This window comes from Porites lutea, chromosome 8, assembly GCF_958299795.1.
Source record: "Porites lutea chromosome 8, jaPorLute2.1, whole genome shotgun sequence".
NCBI lineage: Eukaryota > Metazoa > Cnidaria > Anthozoa > Scleractinia > Poritidae > Porites > Porites lutea.
Window position 1 is genome coordinate 5,346,552 of NC_133208.1, and position 9,174 is coordinate 5,355,725.

The window sequence follows — 9,174 nt, forward strand, 5'->3', positions numbered from 1 at the left end:
GAAAGGAAGTCCTGTCCACCTCGGTTCGACTTTTCTGGGGATAAAGTTTTTTTTTCAGTTTGCTTCAAATTCTATCAAATAACACTGCCGTGTAAGTTGTTTTCCAAATTCATTTTATAAACAAACATCAACTTTCTCACCAGAAAAATTGAGACGTGAAATGTGGTCATTTTTGCTCTCTCAAAGTGGCTGAGAGACAACTTAAAAGAGTAACCTGAGGAATACCATATTTCGCTCTTGATCAGAAAAATCCTTTTTCATATGTTATATTAAACGAGAAGGTTTACTCTACCCTCCGGCAAAGTTTCACCGAATTTGTTGAAGGCGCGGCAGAGAACCAGAATCATTAATTTATAGTCGCTTTTTGAGAGTAAAATTTGCAGTTAAAACACGGGCCTGAGGCTGGAGAATGCCTTGTTACCTCGTAATCGATGCATTAACTGGCCAAAAAGTAGTGGTTTACTTCCATCCCCCGAGGAACCTACTTGCATACAAAAAATTTGTATTCATTTTTAACTTGGCACCATTCTCTCAGAGAAATGCCCTAAAATTAATGATTATGCGAAGGCTAGTGCAAATCAAGTGTATTGTAAACGATAAAGCACTCCCCTGTATATGTATGGGTTTGAAGGCAGGCATTTACTTCATCTTTTCTCATTGTAGGAAAAAATCAGTACAGTGCTCCTCGAAGTGTTAAAAAGTATCTAAAATCCGTTAGTAGATACAGGCTATTTTTGGACTGGTGAATCTAGTTGGCCATGCGTGGCCTATAAGCAGCTTCTCTGCCCTTCTCTGCTGGGTGGAAAGAAAGCAAGCCGTAGGGCCATTGGTTTTTGTCCTATCACAGGAAGAACGCTTTCATTTTGGTGTCTTTAGTGAAAAATTAAAGCTCACCAAAAGTTCTGTTCCATCTTTAATTACCTTTAATTGTGACATTAAATTTCCGAAAGGTTTTCTGTCCCTTTAGTTTACCTTTAATTGACCTTTTGGTTACATTAAAGACTAATAACCTTTAGGTCTCGTTTTAATTGTCTTTAATTTATTCCAAAATTAGCTATTAAAATGTAGCACCTTTAATTTCAAATTAAAGCAAATTTAAATGATCTTAGATCTTTACTCATCTTTAATTTGAACTTAAACATTCGTAAAAGTAACGCAGAAAGAACGCTTGTATTTCAGAGTCTTTAATTACTTAATTAAAGCTTAACAAAACATCTTTGTGATTCTTGAAACTTAATAATTTCAAGTGACATTAAGTTGACCTTTTGGGTCAAGACAAACCACGTGCACTCGCTCGCTCGCGTGAGGAAACCTGACTACTCTATATGGCAACCCAATCAGCGTCTAAAAAACAAATTCTATCCAGGAGGACCCTCGGCGTTTATGCCAGTCCAAAGGATATTTTCAAGATTCGCCTCAGCTGAAGTGGATGTAGAGGGACAAAAACAAGTTGTGATGGCTCCCATCAACAGGAATGTTCAACTGTAGTAACAATTGTTGCAAAGCTCATAAGAAAAATCCAGAACACACCCAGGCCTTTCATTTGACGCTTTACAGTATAGCTGAATAAAAAGTGGCAAGATGATTTCTTCTTTTACATACATATAATTATTAGCATCGTTTGAAACTAATGAATAATACTACTAACAAAAAGTTTAACTGGTGTTATCATGAATTGCTTTTTTTATTCTCTTTTTGTCACACAATGTCGCTGAAAGTTCATCTCAGTACCAAAGCAGTAACTGTGAATTCCTGAAAGAAAACTGAAAAAAGTCTTTTCGCCTGATATCGGTGGACACTCCATCGCCTGCTGCATAACCCTGTGTCAAAGAAAAAATAAAACCTCACATCATAATTGTCAAAACTCTAGAAAGCTATGGCTACTGTCATTGAAAGCACCAATTGTGTGCAATTAGTCATTCAAGTGATACAAAATTTGCTGCTTAATATGACTAATATGTGTTGACTGGAAAAGGTGCAGAAACTCAAAGATCTGACAAAAAGCTGTCACTCGCATTCTGCACCATATGCAATAAAATCTCACATCAGAATTGTTGAATCTCTAGAAAGCTATGGCCACTGTCATTGAAAGCACCATGTTATTCAAGTAACACAAAATCTGCTGCTTAATATGTGTTCACTGAAAAGGGTGCAGAAACTCAAAGATCTGACAAAAAGCCGTCACTCGCATTCTGCACCATAAACAATAAAATCTCACATCATAATTGTTAAAATTCTAGAAAGCTATGGCCTAACACAAAATCTGCTGCTTAATACGTGTTCACTGGAAAGGGTGCAGAAACTCAAAGATCTGACTAAAAGCCGTCACTCGCATTCTGCACCATAAGCATAAAAACTCACATCACAGTCATTGAAAGCACCATGTCATTCAAGGAACACAAAATCTGCTGCTTAATATGTGTTGACTGGAAAGGGTGCAGAAACTCAAAGATCTGACTAAAAAGCCGTCACTCGCATTCTGCACCATAAGCAATAAAATCTCACATCAGAATTGTTAAACTTCTAGAAGCTATGGCCACTGTCATTGAAAGCACCATGTTATTCAAGTAACACAAAATCTGCTGCTTAATATGTGTTCACTGGAAAGGGTGCAGAAACTCAAAGATCTGACTAAAAGCCGTCACTCGCATTCTGCACCATAAGCAATAAAATCACACATCATAATTGTTGAATCTCTAGAAAGCTATGGCCACTGTCATTGAAAGCACCATGTTATTCAAGTAATGCAAAATCTGCTGCTTAATATGTGTTCACTGGAAAGGGTGCAGAAACTCAAAGATCTGACTAAAAGCCGTCACTCGCATTCTGCATGCACCATGCAATAAAATCTAACATCACAGTCATTGAAAGCACCATGTCATTAAAGGAACACAAAATCTGCTGCTTAATATGTGTTCACTGGAAAGGTGAGAACACGAGGCAGCTAGAAGAAATCAAACACAAGTCATGCAAAGGATTGAGCAAACGTTAAATGAGCGAGAAGCTCCTGGCGAAAGACATCGCTCCAGACGCAGGGCTGCCGCTCATACAATTGCCTTTCCCGTGGCATGCAGCGTAAGTATCAAAAGAAACGTGCATTTGAATGACGCAAAGACGATTTGCTATAAAAAAATTACATGAAAATTATACATTACAAAACTGAAATGACTGAAGTAGGTGGACATGCAGAATGAGGCGTAAAATTGGTTTGAATGGTTTTGGCGCGCAAATCTTGCATAAAGTACTATCGTTCGGTCAGATACACGACACTCGTGACACTTTAGGCTGAATAGGTCACTTTTATTTCATTTTACTTATTTCTTTGTTTGAGAAAAAAACCTGCACGGTTTTAATACACAAGGAAGAAATTTGTGTAACAAGATTAAGGAAGATTTCATTTGTATTTTCTACCTCGGCCGCCACAAAAAATGTATGCATGTAATAAATTACTGTACGATTACATGGGCATATGAGGTGGTGACAATAACTGACAATAAGCGTGGAACGTCATTTTTTTTTTTTGCATTGCAGGAGTTAATTTTTTCAAGCCACCTGTTTCTTGAGTGAGACATAAATGACATCAAAACGAAACCAAAGCAGACATCTGAATTTTTAATGCTAAATTCTGGCTCCTGTCCCCGAGAGTCATAACCTGGGACGTCTTTTGACCAGCATATTATTGTCAAACTGAGAAAGGGATGTGATTTCTTTCATTTATAGAGAACACTAAGGCAAATATACAAGGTCCTTTCTAAAAAGGAAGACTTTCACGGCTTCTACCTTGATGAAGAGTAAGTATAATAAACATCTATCAAATTTTAATTTAACTACCAAACAGGTCTTAGCTTCACTTAAAAAACCAAGTAAGTTCTAATTTGAAGAGAAAGTAAATTACTGCACATACATCAATGGTAGGCCACACCTGGAGGGAATCTACGCAGATTTGGAACAGGTCAATTACACGTAGTATAAAATAAAAGCCAACTGAAATAGTAATGACAGGAGGATTTAATAGTACTTCAGGATGTTTCTTTGGAAGCCACTACAGAACTTGGAAGGGTCAACAGTGAACACCTCCACCTCATGAATGACAATAGTACCCATTGTATTATGCCTTCCAACCCAATTTAGCTCTAGTTTTTCACCTGCCTTTTTTGTAGATTAACCCTTTAACCCCAAAAATCAACTTGCATATTCTTTACACTGTTCTCTGTTCATTGGTGATCATTTTAGTTTATTCTGTTTGATTTGTCTGTGATACTGTAAGGAGAAATTTGATGCTGGTCGCTGCTAGGGGTTAAAGGCTTAAAAAGAATTTCCTTCAGAAGTTCAAAATGCCAGTGTCATTGATGCCAATAATATGTACCTGATACCTGCCAAAGAGACAATATGTATCAAAGATCAAGAAAGTGACTTTGCTTTGGTGATATATCTTTTTAGAGTAAGCTCTGACAACAACGCTACTATCTTCCAAAGAGTAATGGCCCAAGTGTTACACCGACATGGAGGAGAGGAAAGGTGTCCATAGACAAGGGCCGTGATGGAAGGTACACTGTCATTCACATAAGGCAATTCACAGTCCAACCTTTATAATTGCTGTGGTCACCCTTTGGGAAGGGGCAAAATGACGGGTTAGTTTGACCCATTTAATACAGGTTCAAAACGCTTTAAGGGACATTACGACATTCGCTTTTAAGGGACATTACTACAAAGATACAGTAGTGAGTGAGAGTAGCGAGGGATTAATCCTTACCTCAAGGAGTTTTCCATTCCTCCAGATGAAGAGAGAAAAAAAGTCAACAATAAAACAGTTCATTACAAGGAATGCACAATTTCATTTAGTGCAGCGGTAGTGACCATTTAAACAGCCTGAAAGTGGGACTGCTTAATGTAAATTTACCTGTATTCATATGTATAATAGTCACACATCATTAAAGTCGGACAAATTTAGGCCATCTCCTGTTTATTTTAATTTTGGAACAGATCACATGATATAATATAAATATAACATCAATTAAGATTTTAACCATCCAGTGGTAGCTTCATATCATTTGTAAAACATTCACAGGTTGGCCGCAGTGTTTATAAGTGATGAATTACCTTCGTCCTTAAGCAAAGAAGAAAATCTTAATTGTTTTATTTGCTGGGCACCCTGAATTTTATTAGTTAGAGTAATTGGTTCCCCTACAATACATCATTTCCTAGAATACAGTCCCCTGTACTGATGTAAGCCTGTGCTAATGCTAGACACCTTACTTTACCATTACAACAGCTGCTCTACCAAGATATTTTCAGTCATTAAATGAGACTAGAAGACTGAAAAATTCTGAAAAATATGAAGATCATAAAAGGAGGACATGCGTGTTGCATGATTTCTTAGAGTAACCTGATGTAAACCTTGGATGCTTAGTTGGTTTAAGTGGCTTGTTACCTCTGAAAAGGCAGTAAATAACATATCTACTGACCATATCTTTTCATTCAAAAAACAACAATTTATTATAAGATTTAATTTTTGTGATGTACAGAATAATGAGAGAGATTAGTCTGGATATTGTTTAAGTCTCATCTAATTATACTCTTTTGTTACATATCCAATGGTGGAATCAGTTGGATTGTATTGTAATGAGTTCTGGCCCACCACCTACTCTTATTCTGTTTCTTTCTTTTAGAAGTTAACAAGGAGGACAGCTGCCTTAGAAATGGTGAAATGGGGCGACAACCACGAGAATGGAAGAAGAGGTCCTCGTGATGGAGACAATGAGCAGCGAGGATAGCTGTTATGAAGCTGACGAAGACGGCAAGGAGGCACTAACCAGTTATAAGATCAAAAAGCTCCCTTGGGAGAGCACAGCTCTGCGAAAAATCAAAAAGTAGCTTGATAAAAAGTATAACAAGAGGCCGTCTAAGAGGGCACGTGACAGGATTGTGCCTAGAACTGTACGGAGCCGTCAGAACGTGATCCTCCTGAAATTCCTGAATGGGCCCTTAATGCTCAAGCATCAGATCTTGATACTTCAACCACTTCATCTGTGTGATTGCAGGACTATCTTCGTAAGTTGACAATGAACAGTGTTGTGAATTTATTTTATAAATTAACGATCATCAAACCTATTTGATAAAGATGTACTTTTCACTTTTTGAATTTGTGGTCCTTGGTTTTTTTTTTTTTTTTTTTTTCACCACAAAATGGTTTTCCCATTAAAGTAGGCAGTGAATAATTTCAAAATAAGAATTAGACATTATTGACAATAAACTGATTTTAAAGTAGATTTTGTTTGTTTCACTGCATTTATTTATTTCTTTAAGAGGAACCATGCAGTCATGGATTCCAGTGTTCAACTTATGATATTTTTCTCCGACAAGCTGAGATACCCAGTTTTAATCCCTTTATCTTATTCTCTTCTTTGGGGCTTTTAATGAACATTAAAATAGATCGAATTGAAGGCACATTAAAGATGACAAACGCGGGGTATTATGAAACATTAAAATGGAATTAAAGGTAAATTAAAGATGACCTGGTGCCTTTATCAAACATTAAAATAGAATTAAAGACAAATTAAAGATGACTTGGGGCTTTTATAAAACATTAAAATAGAATTAAAGACAAATTAAAGATGACATGAGTCTTCAATACTACATTAAAGTAGAATTAAAGGCAAAGCAAAGATATACCAGCAAGCATTTTTGAAAAATTAAAGCTATACTAAAGTTGACACAAAAGATGAATTAAATGTTACTTTAGAACGCTTTAGGAGCAGTTCCTAAAGTTTATGAAATGAAGCTTTCAGTTACCTTTCTTCTTAACTTAAAGCGGTTATGAAATGGTTCATAAGTTAGCCTTTAATTTTCACCTTAAAGTCTATGAAAAGTGTATTTCATGTCTTTAGTAAATAAATTAAAGATAGTTTAAATACTTCTTTTGTGTATCCTTAGTTAAGCTTTAAAACAAATTAATTCTATTATTTCTTCCTGTGTATCAGAGCAACATATTTTTCAAATTCACAGTGTGCTCTCGTTTGAGTTGAATTATTGAGGGACACCAGTGCTTTGAAACAATAAAAAAATGAATGTTTTATCTTTAATGAAACTTTACGTTGGTCCATATGAATTGCTGAAATTTTTGGTTTCAGTTTTAAAATGCAAATGATTATCAAATCCGTTTAACAGCTAAAGCTTGTCTCCAGCTGTGTGTGTTCTATTTCCTCGACGCTATATTTTCCGGACACTTCGCTTTTCTTTCCGCCCGTTTGTCACAAGTTTCGTATGAACCCAGATGAATCATTGGTTTGCGCATTTGTTTCAAGGCTTCTTTTTCGGTCATCCCTGTCCTGCTTTGGCGCCGGCCTAGGGTGCATATGAAGGTAGGTAAAATTAAAAGCTTCCCGGCTTTAAGTCGTGAAATCAGCAACATCATTTAATCTTCCATTTGCTCTCAGTTTACACAAAATATTCAACAGAAGGTTTGAAAGAACGAGACTTTTCGCTAAAATATATACACTGATCAAAATTTTAAAGTCAGATACAACAAAAGTATTGCAGGTATTTTGCGAGGTGGGCCTTTTTTCCCTACATAATAAAAAAACTTGACTTGCTTCTTCAAAATGAGTCAGTAAGCTGTTAACAAGATGGACGGCAGAAGGACTTTACATGTGGCTTACTATCCGCTGCCCTTCGGTGTCTTCGGTACGCCATGATGTGCCGTCCTTTACATAAAATTTTGCTTCATCTATAACTCCCGAGTAACAGCAAACTCGATTTTTAAAATAGGTATGACAGCCCTATGTGAGTTAAGTTCATGAAAAGTTCGACGTCTGCCTCAGTTAAAATCGTCTTAATGAATCTGGATCTTCCAACACGTTCTCTCCGAAGCAGACGTATCGAACGTCTGAAGATCGTCTCCGGGACAAACGTCGATCCTCACACGCGACAAAGTAAACTAATTGACTAAAAAATGTATGAAAATGTATGTTTAGCCTCGTTCGGGCTAAATTTGAAAGAAAATTGCTTTTCGGTCCGATTCAGTTGATTGGTTCGACGCGTCCTAAGTTCGACGTCTGACCCAACAGAAGATTTTAACTTAATTTAGGTCGACCCAAATTAGAGTTTGGTTCGTCTCATGAAAAGTTCGACGTTTGGCCTAGGCCTTAGAAATGTAAGCAATCTACACTTTCGTATTGCAAAACCTGATTTAAAGGAAAGGATGTATGGAAAACTAGAGTCGTCCGAAGTGATGCTAACAAGCCTTCAAAACAATTACGATACACAACTTTTATAGTAGTTTGACGGTTCTTAAATTCAAAATTTCTCCTCGAATCGAATATTAAAACGAGAGGTAAATTTGTCAATGCAGAACATTCAAGGTGACACTCGCTTTGTTCAGATTTCAGATCGATTGCTTCAGATTATTCTTAGGAATACGTTGTTTTATATTTGTTTTGCATAAATCAATTGCGTTCGTTTGGGGCCTCAAGACAAATTTCGTAAACTTCAAATCGATGATAATATTGTTACTGAAGAGAGATGTATATTTGAGGTGATTTCCTCCCAAGCAAATACAAGAACTTTGTGGAAGTATGAGTGTATTACCTAAAGTCGGCTGAGAAATGAAAAAGAACTCTTTTGGCAAATGATTTTGTCTCAAGCGGTTTAATGCCTGGCCAGCAAATTCCATATTTTGATTCCTTTGCGGGCTTTAGGACTAAAAAGTTGTAGTGTAACGGCAAAATAAATTGTACAGTAAAATGTTCTCATTAAATTCTTAGGTAATACTAAGAACTTGTTTTTTGTGTAAACATACAAAGACTTCATTAGAAGCCTCACTTAGTTTTGATATGTCTAGTTTTTTCATTCGCCTACCTGAAAATTTAGATCATCTTAGGCCAGGCTTATTTGACAGCCAGTCATTCACAGTTTGCGTTATTTTTGCATACATAATTAGTTGGAGGGGTGGCGAAAACAATGGTTTCCTGGCAGGCGTTTCCCTCCCTCCCTCCCACTTTGCGCGCCCAAAACCCCCTTACCTTTCATTTTCAAACGCCTGCCACCACAGGAAGCCCAGACTCTGTGGGAGTTCGTTGGAATTTGAATTTTATAGAGAATGTAGGAGAACAAACAAAAAATGTGTTCAAATTTCCGCCATAATTTGAGTGTTATTTTCACCGTTCTTCTTGGATT

General features: G+C 36.7%; 1 long non-coding RNA gene across 1 annotated transcript; it reads left to right on the forward strand.

The window, feature by feature from the left end:
- The first annotated feature begins 2,977 nt into the window (after positions 1-2,977).
- On the forward strand, positions 2,978-6,150 carry LOC140945766 (uncharacterized). Its single transcript, XR_012166747.1, has 3 exons — positions 2,978-3,791; positions 4,441-4,547; positions 5,670-6,150. It is a non-coding gene; the product is annotated as an uncharacterized lncRNA (long non-coding RNA).
- The last annotated feature ends 3,024 nt before the right edge of the window (positions 6,151-9,174 follow it).